Below are 12,833 nucleotides of genomic sequence, written 5' to 3' on the forward strand. Positions count from 1 at the left end.
CAACGATACTTCGCCGTTCGATGTCGATGCAGTTCTCGATCGTTATTTAGCTGTTTCTTTTTTTGTTTTTAACGATACGGTCTATTGTAATAGTACACGCTGTTAATTATGTCGAATCGTCAAAGATTTATAAAAGGTTAAGGAGGGTGGGAAGGTGAGGTAGAGGGTTGTTCGCTACCTGCGTCACCCTTATTCCTCTAATAATTTTCCTTAACGGTAGGCGAAACAAGAGGTAGGAAAAACGCGACATCGATGGGCGTGGAAATAGTATTATAGTTCACTATAGCGACAATATAGCGCAAAACGACCCTATAACTTGGCGAACGATAATCGTTAGCCAGAGACAGCAGGGCGAATTGAAGAATATTTAAAAAAAAGAAGAGCAAAATACGTCTGAATCGTTATTGTTGTTGCGATAAGCGGCTGAATCGCGTATTCTTCGGGAGCTGGTGGTTGCCCGTCGTGTCGGTCACGGTGGGGTAGCTCGTGCACCACCTGTGTCTCGAGCGAACTCGCAATCCGTAACGCGCAACGCGCTCTTTTCTTTCCACGGTTCATGACTTTATGTATAAGACTCGTTTTCCGTTCGTATCGAAGTTAACGTCCATCGCAATAGTCGATTCGTTTTCTTCCTTTTTTCCCCATCTTCTCTACACAACAAAATGCAATTCGTTAATTTTGATAAACTTTCGAAAGAATAGGTGTAGGGGCAAATTTTGGCGAATCAGTCGTCTCGGTGGGGTCGGTGCATATGGTAGAATATCGATCGATTCGGTCAGCGGTTGGTAACGGTGGCACGCGCCCGTTAGCTCGGTTTCGTTAGTCGATCGATACTGGCACCCTCCTGTCGAGCATTTTTTTCCCCCTTTCGCGTAGAAGAGTTTGACACGCAACGACTAGGAAGCAGGGAAAGGAGCGCGTTTCGGAGGCGTGTCACATTGGTTTTGGAAGAACCTATGTAAGTGCTACCATACGGTGCACCTATGTACCGTGGTTATAGTAGGGGGCGGGGGTTGAAACTCGCGTTCGAGAATTTGCCCGCGTGATTCGACAGATAAGAATGAAAGGTTGCTTGCAAGGATGCTAGTTGGTTTTCTGGACGAGCGAAATAACGATAAACGAAGAGAAACGAGGGTTACCGTGACACGAGCGCGTGACAAGGGAAAGACGGGAAAGGGAAGGGAAGGAAAGGTAAGGTAAGGTAAGGTAAGGGAGAGAGTAATTAGGTAGTTGACTACTAGAGCGTTGAACGCAGGGAAACGATGGGGCGCTAACGTGCCTCTGGTATCTTTGGTGCTTCTGGTATTCGAAGGGGTCGCACTACCCCTAGAGGGGAAGGTAAGGGCTCAGGGGGCAGACATATGAGCACACATGGGCCGACAGTCACCACCTGGCACCGCGTAGCCGTAGCTGAACGCTTGTCGTGGTATCGAGGATCGAATACGTGAACGCGGTTCTCCTATCTACCTACGTAGTTCACTGCACCGGGGTATCCCGACCCTCTACTTGGCTCGTGCCATTACGCATTGTCGTAGAATTTTCATTTTCCCCGTCTAGCTTCCAACAGACTAGGGTTATCTCGAACGATTCCTAGGCTGAACACCGTTTCCCAGGTGGCTGTCGCGTCGTTTCGATCTGACAACCAACGAGTATTCCCCGTCTGCTTTTCGATCTGTCGTAAACTGTGTACTCGATTTACCGGATTCGTAACGTACGCTAGCGATTACGGGAGCCCATCCGTTCGACATCTGTATCCCAATCTCCTTCGGGTCTGGCCCGCCGGTCGTTTATATTCGTTATATTTATGGAACGCATATTCGCGTCTAAAATAGATCTCGAAGGGCGGTTATTCCTGCGACCCGGTACTTGCCACCCTCGCCCTTCGTGGTTCTCCCCCTCGATGGTATATATTTAACCGCTGCGTTTTTTTACGACCCGTGGATGCAGCGAGTCCTGTAACACAGATCAACCTCGACGATTAGGTTCTCGACGAACTCGGTTCGATCGTTTGCCGATTGAATTATCGAACGATCGACGGATGAGCCGAATATCGCGAGCGAAAATGATACTCGATCGCGAAGAGAGCACGATATTTCCGTAACTGTAACCATATCCGCAACCGCCGCATCGTAACCGTAGTTACACCGTAAGCTTCTCGTTACGGAATAGGGAAAGACAGGATGAGGGAAATCGTTAGAGTATCGTATGAATCGAGCAACATTTTTTTTCTCTTGGCACACGAAGGAATACGATGGAAATTTTGGCAAACGTTAAAAGACAAAGGAACTAGGATACGTCTGGTAGAGACGTTGAAAGTGCGCCAGTGGATAGACTATGAGCACGAAATAACGTTCGTCACAGAGGTTGCATCAACTTCCTGCGGAAACGTTTCACGGCGAACGCAACAGCGAGGAAAGGTGTTCCGGTTCTCTAGCGACCCTACTTTCGCACCGCGCTCCTACTTTTCCTTTTCTGCACGACACTCGTTGCCTTTCTTACTTTTCCTCTTCGCGTACGAATATTGTACTTAACAACGACGGGAAAGGGAAAAGGAAGAAAGAAAAAGCTGTTGGTTTAAATTCAATTTAACGTTTCTGTTTTCTCTCGTTTCAGGAGCAGCGCGGCGTGGCCCGACTAAGCATAACAATTACGAAGGGTGAGCGTGTCTGTTTCTTTTATCGTGCAAAGTATCGCTTTCAATTGTCCGCCGGTTACAGGCTATCGTTTCCACGCGGTTTACCCTCCGATTCCACGTCTCGAGCCTTTGGAACGCGCGACAAGTTCATTCACAACCTCTGCTTTCATTCATCGAAGCTCGCGAGAAAGCGTTCCACCTATGAGTACTTACAAGTTTCATCGTCTCGTTCTCGTGATTTTTCGACTCCCCCTTTTCCTCTTCAACAACATTAAATCCAATCTTTTCTTTTTACTCTCTCTCTTTCTCTCTCTCTCTCTCTCCGTCCCCGCATCTTTCCGTGTCTAGTTTTTTCTGTTAGTCGTTCTCGCTAGGCGACCGTTAAAAAATGAAGCAAAAGGATAGGAGCAACCGAATTTGTCGGCGCATCCCTGCTCACCAGGAATAACGCCGCCCACTTGGGATTTCTTCTCTGGCGCGACGTTTCCAACGTCTTTAGAAAAACTTTTCGGTAGGAATAACGGTTAACTATGTCCTCTCGGCACTAAGTATGAGCAAGATACCTTTGATAGGTCGATATAATCACATCTGGTGGGTTTAAGACTCGGGAAGGAAAATCGTCTGGTTAGTTTATTTAAAAAGTTGGATGGAAAAAGTAGGCGTGGATAGGACAGCAAACGCAAGTACGATACGGAACCCGAGAATCTATGCGGTGGTCTCCCTTGTGAATGCAAATGCTTTACGTTACTTCTAAGAAAGTCGGTTGGGTAGAAGGGGAAGGCGTCAGGACGAGGGAGTAAGGAAGGGCAGGAGCAACGAGGCGAAGAGAGAAAGAATAAGAAACGTCTATTGGAGGAGGTTTCCCGCCAAGATACCCCACGCTAGGATACAACCGGTTTGTCGAACGAGCCTCCGGGCTCTCCCTCGAAAGGTTTCTCAGCTGATTGCCGAAACATTCCCGCGTTTTCCTCCTCCACCTCCTCCTCGTCTTTCTCTTCATCTTGTTCCCTTTCCCTTACTTTCTCATTTTCTTTTAATTATCGCTTCTTTTCTAACGCATAGCTTCAAATAAGATGACAGCAGATGATGTGTACTTTAAAATTTTGACGTTTTGCAAAATAAAGGGTGGAGCGGGAGATGATAAGCCCGGCGGGCAGGCGGACGAGCAGGCTAGACGGGAAGGGATGACGATCTCGATTAGTAGAACGTTTTCGAAATTGAGCTTTCGTATACCCCGTGGGAAGACGGTTGACCACTTTGTGTAGTACCTGTATCCCGCGGTCACAGACTAGATATATTTACCTGAGATCCCTAAGAAAAGACCCCACAGAAGAAAAACCTGTGCATCGTTTCGTTTTGTTGCTGTACCGTACCTGTTGTCCGCATACCTATCGATTTCACGATCTCTCGATCGAAACGTCTTGAACGAGTAATTTGCGATCCGATTAATCAGGAACGACTTTGATCGTTAGATTCTTATCGTTACCTTTTATGTTCGTTTACGACATGTTCGATGATAGGTTCATTAAAAAATAGCGTTACGAAACGAACAAGCAGATAAGAAACGTTGGAATTTGAATGGCGAGGATCGGGACGGTTGATTTAGCGACGAGACGATAACGGAAACTGGCCACGTAAGTACTTGCTTACGATTCGTAGGATGGCAGGGTAACGCATGCGTACGTTTATTTAGCGAAACGATCGATCAGCGGGAACGATCGGGAGACGTGGAACGGTGGAAAAAATTGGCGATGGGTGCGCGTCTGTTATCGGGAACGAAGGGACGTCTAGGGAGGTCTGAGGACGTCTCGTGGCGGCTTGGCAACGGAAGGCGGGAAGGTCGGTACGGGACGAAGAAACAGGGGGGCTGGTCGGGGGGGATGGGTCGTCGAGGAGCGAGAGGCAAGGGTCGAATGCCGAAGAGTGGGGACGAGTAGGTAGACGCGTAACAGAAAGCGAGCCTGGTCTTTTAAATCGGCGGCCAGGAGGGATTTAAAAATGGCCGAGTCTTCCTACCCTTGACAGCCGTACCGTCCCTTCAGCTGGTCGAGCAAATACCATCAGCTGACCGGTTTTGGAGGGAAATTGAGAGCCTGCGCCGAACGCTTTCCAGGCTTTTCATGAGAAAATATTTCTGCTTCTTCCCACGATGTACCCCGTCGTTCCTCGTTTCTCGTTTCTGCTCTCCTTTTTCTTCTTATCTCCTCGGTTTGCAACGTATTTTCAACGAAAGCCTTCCGTGAAAGCAAACAAGGCTTCCAAGAAATTGCCCGCCTAAACGATCTACCGTGGTAAGAACATGTGCGCGGGAAAACCGGGGAACAAACTTGTTTCCGATTTGAACACCGTTTTTGTCGTTCGACGATTTCTTGGATAGAGCAGCGTAAGTGTATCGCGCAGGTTGAACTAGCGTAACGTGGATTTTGGATCGCGATAAAATGGGGAAGGAGAAGCTGGGAATGATAGATGGATGCGTCGCGAAGAAAACATTGCTATCCGGGGTAAGGTGTTCTTCTTTGTGAGAGGAGATCAAAGGAAAGGAACTAGTGGGCGCGTGTGTGCTTGTGAGGGCACCGCTTCTCTTGGAACAGGTAGCGGGGGAGGTCTCTTATTCGTGCCCTTTTGCTTTACTGCCATACAGGTACCTATGCGGTCTGCTAACCGACCAACCGAACCAGATTCGTGAAAGCTAGCTAACTCGCGTCTCCACGGCATGTACTTGCATATATAAGTACATACTCCCGTTTCAAATTGGGAGGTCGCGAGCTTGATCTCCATTGGTCACCGATACGAATCGAACGTTCTCTTTCAATTTTGAAGAAATTTAATGCTCGATACGGTACGATACCTCCAACGACGGTTGACCGTTGCGCAACTTCCTCCTTCCTCTTCAAGTTATTCGCTGGCATCCACTCGCTCTCGCGCCTGTTTGTCCGCATGCCTCTACGTCTACCTACCCACGCTCCGTTTCCCCGTCCTACCCTCGCCTCATCCGCCTCATCTTTTACGCCCTTCTCCTCTCCCTCCCCCTTTCTCGCTTTCTCTCCTACTTCTCCTGATCCTCCTCCTCCTCCTCCTCCTCTTCATCGCACATCCTCATATCTTTCTCTTTTGTATCCCTCGTATTCTTTCCGTTTCTCTCCCTGTCTCCCTGTTCCTCCCGTCTTTTCCATCTTCCCGCCTTTTCTCCTCTTTTTCTTTTTCCTATCGCGTACCTCCCCACCTACTTCGCGCCCCAAACCTCCCGCCTTTCTCGCTTTCCGTCCTTCCCGTCTTCGTTCTTTCGGTATCTCGGTCCCCGGTTTCTCTGTTTCTCCGTTACTCCTCCGATGCGTTTTCACTCGACTGTTAACGACGGATTTGTGCCCCCAGCAACAGCGAGTAGCGCCCTTTCAACCAATTTCTTTTTCTCTCTTCCATTTCCTGCATCGCCTCTTCTTCCGCCCATTTAACGTCGTTCTTTCTGGTTCGCGGTTGACCGCGCGAATTCGAATCGACTGCGTCGCGCGTGAACCCGAACGGAACAGCAGAGTTAAACGATTTCCTTTGGAACTCGACGCGAACCATGTGGGTGCATCGAGATGCGGATACCTCGGCAGAGGAGGTGAGCTTGTACGAGCCGCAAAACGAACACTCGAAACGAACGACCTTCGGATGCCCAGCTCTTTCTCCCGGTAACCGACTTGGCGTGAGAAACGTACCATTGCTTCGCGTACCCGTTTGCGAACGTACGCTCCGATTCGAGATCGTGATCGATGCTTTTTACGATCGAGAACTCTCCCACGTGGAGGTATGTAGGTGGAAAAATGGAGAAATACCTTTCTGAGAAGGCCCTTTGACGAACAATACGGGCCTCCTCGAGAATAACGTCGTCTCGAAAGGAAAAAGAAACGGAGATTTCGGTCGGAAGGAACGCGGGAAGAGGCAAAGCCCCGACAGCGGCGAGCACCGAGTGGCATAAGGAATAAGAAGAGCCGCCGCTAATCTTCGGTGATGTTCGATTCGCACGGTACAGGAACAGGATCTTTCGAGTCTTTGTCCGGAAGTTGAAAGGACCGGTGAACGGCGTTAAGAGGTGCATAGACGGGACTTGGTTCACGGTTCCGATGCAACGCGGAAAGAAAGAGGTCGGTCGCGGTCGCGGCCGCCAACGTGGCCGAACCATGAGCGTCGAGACGCGACGGTTGGACGGTGCGCGCCAACCGCCACATCGTGCCGCTCCGCGCCGGACCACGGATGGAACAGAGAAGTCGAGTGACGGAATGCGAGATCGAGAAAGATCGAACATTTCCATCGTCGATCCCACACTGGCACGCCGAGCCGTTGGTGCTGGTAGCAGCCGCGAGGCTCACTGCGATACGTTCGCGCTTCCAACTGTACTTTTCAAATTCGAAGCCGTTGGGTGCGATAAATTCACCGTGGGGGAACATACGAGCAACGTCGCAATTAGTTTCACGCTAAAAGCTAAGCCGTTCTCAACAGCATGCGTTGGAAATTGCTTCGCTGATACGCTCGACCTAATTGCCCTAATTAATTCGTACCGAGTCGTAACTTGAAATTTTAGACAAATGTGTAAGCTCGGTCTAGACAAGTACGTTCGAATCGATAGACATATGTCATTCTAGAGAGAAATGTTGAGAAATTTGGGAAATGCATGGTGTCGCGTAACGCGTTCACCAGGCGCTAGAAAACTTCATCGCCGCCTCGATCGCGCCTTTCTGTTTACAAACAAGAATGTTTGGCCGCGTTCCCTCCACCCTCTTGCGCCCGGATCGTCCGCATACTCCTTCCTCTTGTTTTCTTTCGGACGATCCTCTTCTCTCCCACGCTCGGTATCTTCGTTCCCCGTCTCTGGATCTTCTTCCTCCCACCCGTTCACCGATTCCTCTCTCGTCGCGTCGTCAGCATTGAAGCTCGATCATACGCGTATAAGCGTAGTTTGTCCGTTGGTTGGTTAGAAGTCGGCGACGACGGAGGCGGAGGCGGCGGCGGCGGCGGCGGCGTCGAGTCTCCTTTTTCCTCAGGGTTGAAGCCGAAGCGGTGTCGGTGGTCGGGGTCGTCGGAGAGCCGGGACCGAGAGCGAGGCCGAGGCCGAGGCCAAGATCGAGACGAGGCAGAACGACGTTCCATCGGCGGTCGTTCTCTTTCCCTCAGTCGCTCCCTTCCCTCCTTGCCGCCCTTTTGTCTCTTTCTCTCGTACTCTGTTGCCGTGCACCGTCGCGAACCTCGGTGTCGCTTCTCCCCACTATGAAAGACCACGACCGACCGTTGAGATTTAAATTCCTCTTTGGGCGGTGGACGGAGAAGAGTCTCCGGCCTGGGAACGGGCAACCTTCCTGCGCGGGACGAGGAGAAAATCGCCGTCCCGTCGGCTCTTTGACCATGCGCGTTCTATGCTGAACGCTATCTTGACCCTTTCGCCTTCTTTCTCGTGGAAATTTCATGGATCGATCGACTCGCGAATCGATCACGGGAATGATCGAGGGGCGGAGGTGGCAATTGCGGCGAGAGTTGCGGGATTTATCGCGGGAAGGGAGACGGGGACAGCGGAACGTGGCGAGGCGAGGCGAGGCGAGAACACAAGAGTCCGTTAACGATCGAAAATCAAACGAAAGGAAGCGAAATTCTTTCCGCCAAGACCGGTCGTGTCCATTTAACGCGAAAAAAGCAACGATTACAACCGTTCGCCGAGAAAGTTAATCCTTCTTACAATCTCGATCGATAATTTCCATGTTTTTGCGGCTCCCTTTCGTCTCGTTCATCAGAGATATCCGTTAGGAAAGTTCGGCCCGCCCGTTACGTTGTGCTCGCATTCCGACGATAACGTTGACGATACGGAGCACAGGACTGTTGAAAGGTAGAGGGGAGGCAAGGTACACGTCGATCTTAACTTTGCGATTCTTTTATTTTACCAAGAGCTTCAATAGCCGTGTTCGTTATCCTATTCCGTCCGAATTTGAACGGGTCGACCGAACTGCGGAGGGTCCGCATAAAAAACAGCACGGAGCAAGGAACAATAGTTTGGACGATCGATCGAGCGCGTTAGATGTTGACGGTATGTAGGAAACGTTACACGCCCCCATATAACACTTTCGATCGGCCCCATGTGGGCACCGTGCACCGTACTCGTATTGTCTAACGTTTGCCCCCGCGATACGCTATACGGGTGCAGCTGTTGCACCAAGCTTACTCGTATGCGAATAATCGATGAACGCGAGACGATGTCGTTAGGATTGACTGGACACGAATCGCCTCTTCTCTCATATTGCTCGACGCGACCGACTTTTCACGGACGATCCATATACAATACATATTGTACGATTTCTCCCCTCTCCTACCTCTGTCGCTTCCTTGTTTAAGCAGCGGTTACACGTGGGTGAGACATACGATGACATGAATGAAAGCATGCGAGGAAAAAGACGGTAGAGTAAGAAGAGGGAGATGGAGAAGGGACAAGGTGAAAGAGACGGAGCGATAAGGGAAACGGTCGAACGAGAAGAGGAAGGAAAAAGGAAGATATCGCGGCGATATTTCGGTTGCGGTTGAACGTCGATAAGCGGAGTCGGTCGTGTTCCAAGGTCTTGGGTGCTGCCGTTGCACCGCTCTTCCAAGAGGCGACCGGTCGTTCAAAGTGTGCGTTACCTACACGTAACCGAAGGTGCGATTTCGTTTCGTAAGCGCCGGCTAATCCGCAGGTATTCGTGAACAAAGTCCGCGTTATTCGATGTCTCCTAACAAAAGTCGGCAAAACGTCAAATTCGAAGAAACCCTTTCAAAACCGTAGGTAACCGATGACTTATATTGCGGCAATTACCTTTATTTGGATCGTGAATTACAATGGACCGTCCGCGTGAAAGCGACAGTATATTTGTCACCTTTGGAAACGCTTTGAAAAGTAATTACGTGGTGTCCCTCTAATGATCGTCGTTTCATACCCAACGATAATTGCACGTTTCAAGCTCATCGGGGAAAAACGCCCGTCAATTTCGGCCTCGAAACGGCACTCATAAAATTCGTACTGGAACGTTTAAAAGGCGACGGAAAATTGCTTTCCGGTAACAATAAGGTTAATTCGTTGCTTCGACGAAACGTTTACGGAATTTGTTTAGCAGGTGGGCGGCGCCTAATGCCGACACTACCCGGGGCTTTTCCCTTTGTAAATTCGCACAAAAATCTGTTGGAATACCTTCTTCTATTGTGTAAGCGCCAGTAAAGCAGAGCGACAGAGAGCGATGCAAGGTAGCCGAAAATTCGAGGTTTATAGCTTTTTCTTCGAGGGACATTGTTCGATTTTAAGAAGAAGCTCCATCGCGCGCACAATACTGAAAGGGGTATTAACTCGTCCCATTGTTTTTCTTTCCGGTTTTACCCGTTTAAGTTTATAACTTCCCTTTTGATTTTCGTTCGATCCCAGCCATCCACCCACCCACCGGTCTCCCATGTGTTTATCTCCCAGCTTCTTCCCTTCCCAGGGTGATTATTTTTTCTGACTTCCCTTCGTTTCCATCTATTCGTCGGGAAGAGGGGACTTTTGATATTTCTTAGCCAGGGGTTTGAACAATTTTTATTCTCCTCTTCTCCGCACTCTTCTTCCCTCTTCTCTTCTCCCTTTCTTTCGTCTGTTTCCCAGCGTATTGCGAATTTCGATCTCCCGTATGGTGCATCTGCGGCGGCTGTGCGTATCGGAAAGAATAGCGAGGAACGAGTAGGCTGTCTTTTACGCCCTTCGAGATCCCGAAGGAACAGATGATGATCCCGTTTAGGAAGCTGCAAAGCCGTCTTGCTCTCTACCAGACTTTACGGTTACGAGGTCATCGTTGTCAGTGGTTCTTCGCGCGTGCTAATCGATTCGTTCGCGAGATTCATTTGTATTCGCCCAGCAACGATTCTTTCTATTCCGGCAATTATCGTCATGCGATTCCTCCGATATAACCGTTTTCCAATGGTGTATCTGTTCGACGGAATACAACTTCGATTTGTCAATCTTTTCATTGATTCACGCGCAACAGATCCGACAAACAGACGTAACGTACGTTCGACGGCGCTTTGTTCCGAGCGGGGAGCAAAGTAAAGAAACGTTGGACGTTATCGCGGCTCGATAACGCCGCAGCCTGAAAACAAATAGCTGGTGCAAACGAGCCGTTGGTAAATTGGAACGCGTGCGCGCCAAAAGCGCAAACGGCTCCAACGTTTGAGAACCCTATGTCAGGTATTACGTAAATGGCTCCCCCGGGTTTCTTTTCGCTCCTGTGTCGTCGATGGGAGACACCGCGCCGCGACGCCTGTACACGCGTACACACGTACGTACATACGTATACGCGTGTGCGCGAACGTGTATCGAACGTTTCTCAATTCGAAGTTTGGCCGCGTGTGTGTACCGGCACACATGCTGGCTCCGAACACTGTCTCCCATACGTACAGGCATATATGCACTTAGCGGTGCACCATCGGGGTACCCATAGTTGGCACGTGCCAACCATCACAATGGATACGACCATCTGCACTCCTTCTTATAGAAAAATCAAAGTCGTAGGGAGCACGGGCGTTCGCCCGATTTCGAGTTCCCTTCCAGTCCGTTATACGTTCGAAGCACTCGGAACTCGCTAAGCGAGTGGTCGTTTGCTGGTCAACGCTGATAACGCGTGTTTACGCCCGTTCGCATCTTTCTTTCGTTAATTTGCCACGACCGTTCGATTTGAACCACGAACGAGATAAGCCGGTACGCGACACGCCTGTTTCGGTTAACTGTATCCCACCTGTGTGGACAGGAGCGAAAACGGAAATGGGTAACAGGAGAGGAGGAGGTAGTTGAATACAAGTACCTACATGTGCAGAGAGTAGAGAGGCAGAGAAAAGAACGGCCGAGCGATCTTGGATCAAAATGAAAGTTTAAATCGGCCAACGATCTTTCGTCGATCGATCGTCGACAAGGAGTCGTCCGAAGGTGGTGCAATGTGTCTCGACGACGAAGGTGACTGATTTAGCAGCTGCGTATGAGGGGTCTCCGATACACCCCGGTATATGGCAGAAAGCAGCTGACCTACCCCCATGGTATCGCGCGTTGTACGCGTTCGATGCCCTATGGCGAAAAATCTTTGCGAGTAGTCATGATTACTGGGAACGACCCGATGCGTTCCTTCCCGACTCCCTCCTCGATACCGACCCCCTGTCTACTCGATCTCACGTCCCTGTTTTCTCTCTCTCCCCCGCTTTACTCCCCTCGGATCTTCCCTCTCGTTAGGGGCATTCGTTGGTTTCTTTCGAATCTGGGTAGCAAGGGTAACGGGAACCGAAAATAACTAACGTCTCCGAAATTGTTCGTAGCATTCGTTATCTGGTAGGTCGAAAGAAGTGATACATCAGATGATACGAAATTGTAGCGAAGTCGTTCGGATTTCTGTATACTGCTTGATCGAATCGTACCTCTGGACTGTAGGGTATTCCGTATGTATAACTGTAGGTTACGTTTACACCTTTACGCTATCGAGCTTTACGAACGAGTACCTGCCGTGTGAAAATCTTCGAAGAATGCGAGGGTGGTATCGAAGATCAGGTGAAGCATTGTGATCGGTAGAATGAAAAAACGGACCGAGTCGTACCTGCTGAGAGCTGCATCCTTCGGAACAGTCGGTGCATCAACCGACGGAATAAGGAACACTGTGAAAACGAAAGAGATGGAAGCTGGCCCTTTCAGTGCGAGCAACTCCTACGGTCGGCAACCTTTTCCGCTCTGGTATCGAAGCGAGCTAGTCAGTGAATGACCGGGTATATCCATACGTGTGGAACAGAGAAAGGGAGACCGAGAGAGACAGAAAGAGGGAGACCGACGATGAGACTGACAATGAGACGGAGACGGGAAGGAAGGAAGGGAATACGGTTCGTCGTTTTAACGAAATACATGCTTATACATGTGTCTTTTAAATATTTTCATCTCCTCGATCATTTAAACGCAATGCGCGTTTCAAAAGCATGTAACTGGAAACAGTATTTCAGACAGGTTATACGAATTCTCGATTATCTATGATCTACGCAATCGAATGAAAGGGGCAAACGATTCTTTCTAGCATTAATTGACGGGAACAGCGACGATGACATAGTCGTGCAACACTTGTTACAGATGCATATTGTTCTGCGTTTGTATTTAACGAACGTGCATGTGTTAAAACTTAAAAGAGCGAGAGAATAAACGAACGAGCAA

Source organism: Osmia lignaria, chromosome 11, assembly GCF_051020975.1.
Source record: "Osmia lignaria lignaria isolate PbOS001 chromosome 11, iyOsmLign1, whole genome shotgun sequence".
NCBI lineage: Eukaryota > Metazoa > Arthropoda > Insecta > Hymenoptera > Megachilidae > Osmia > Osmia lignaria.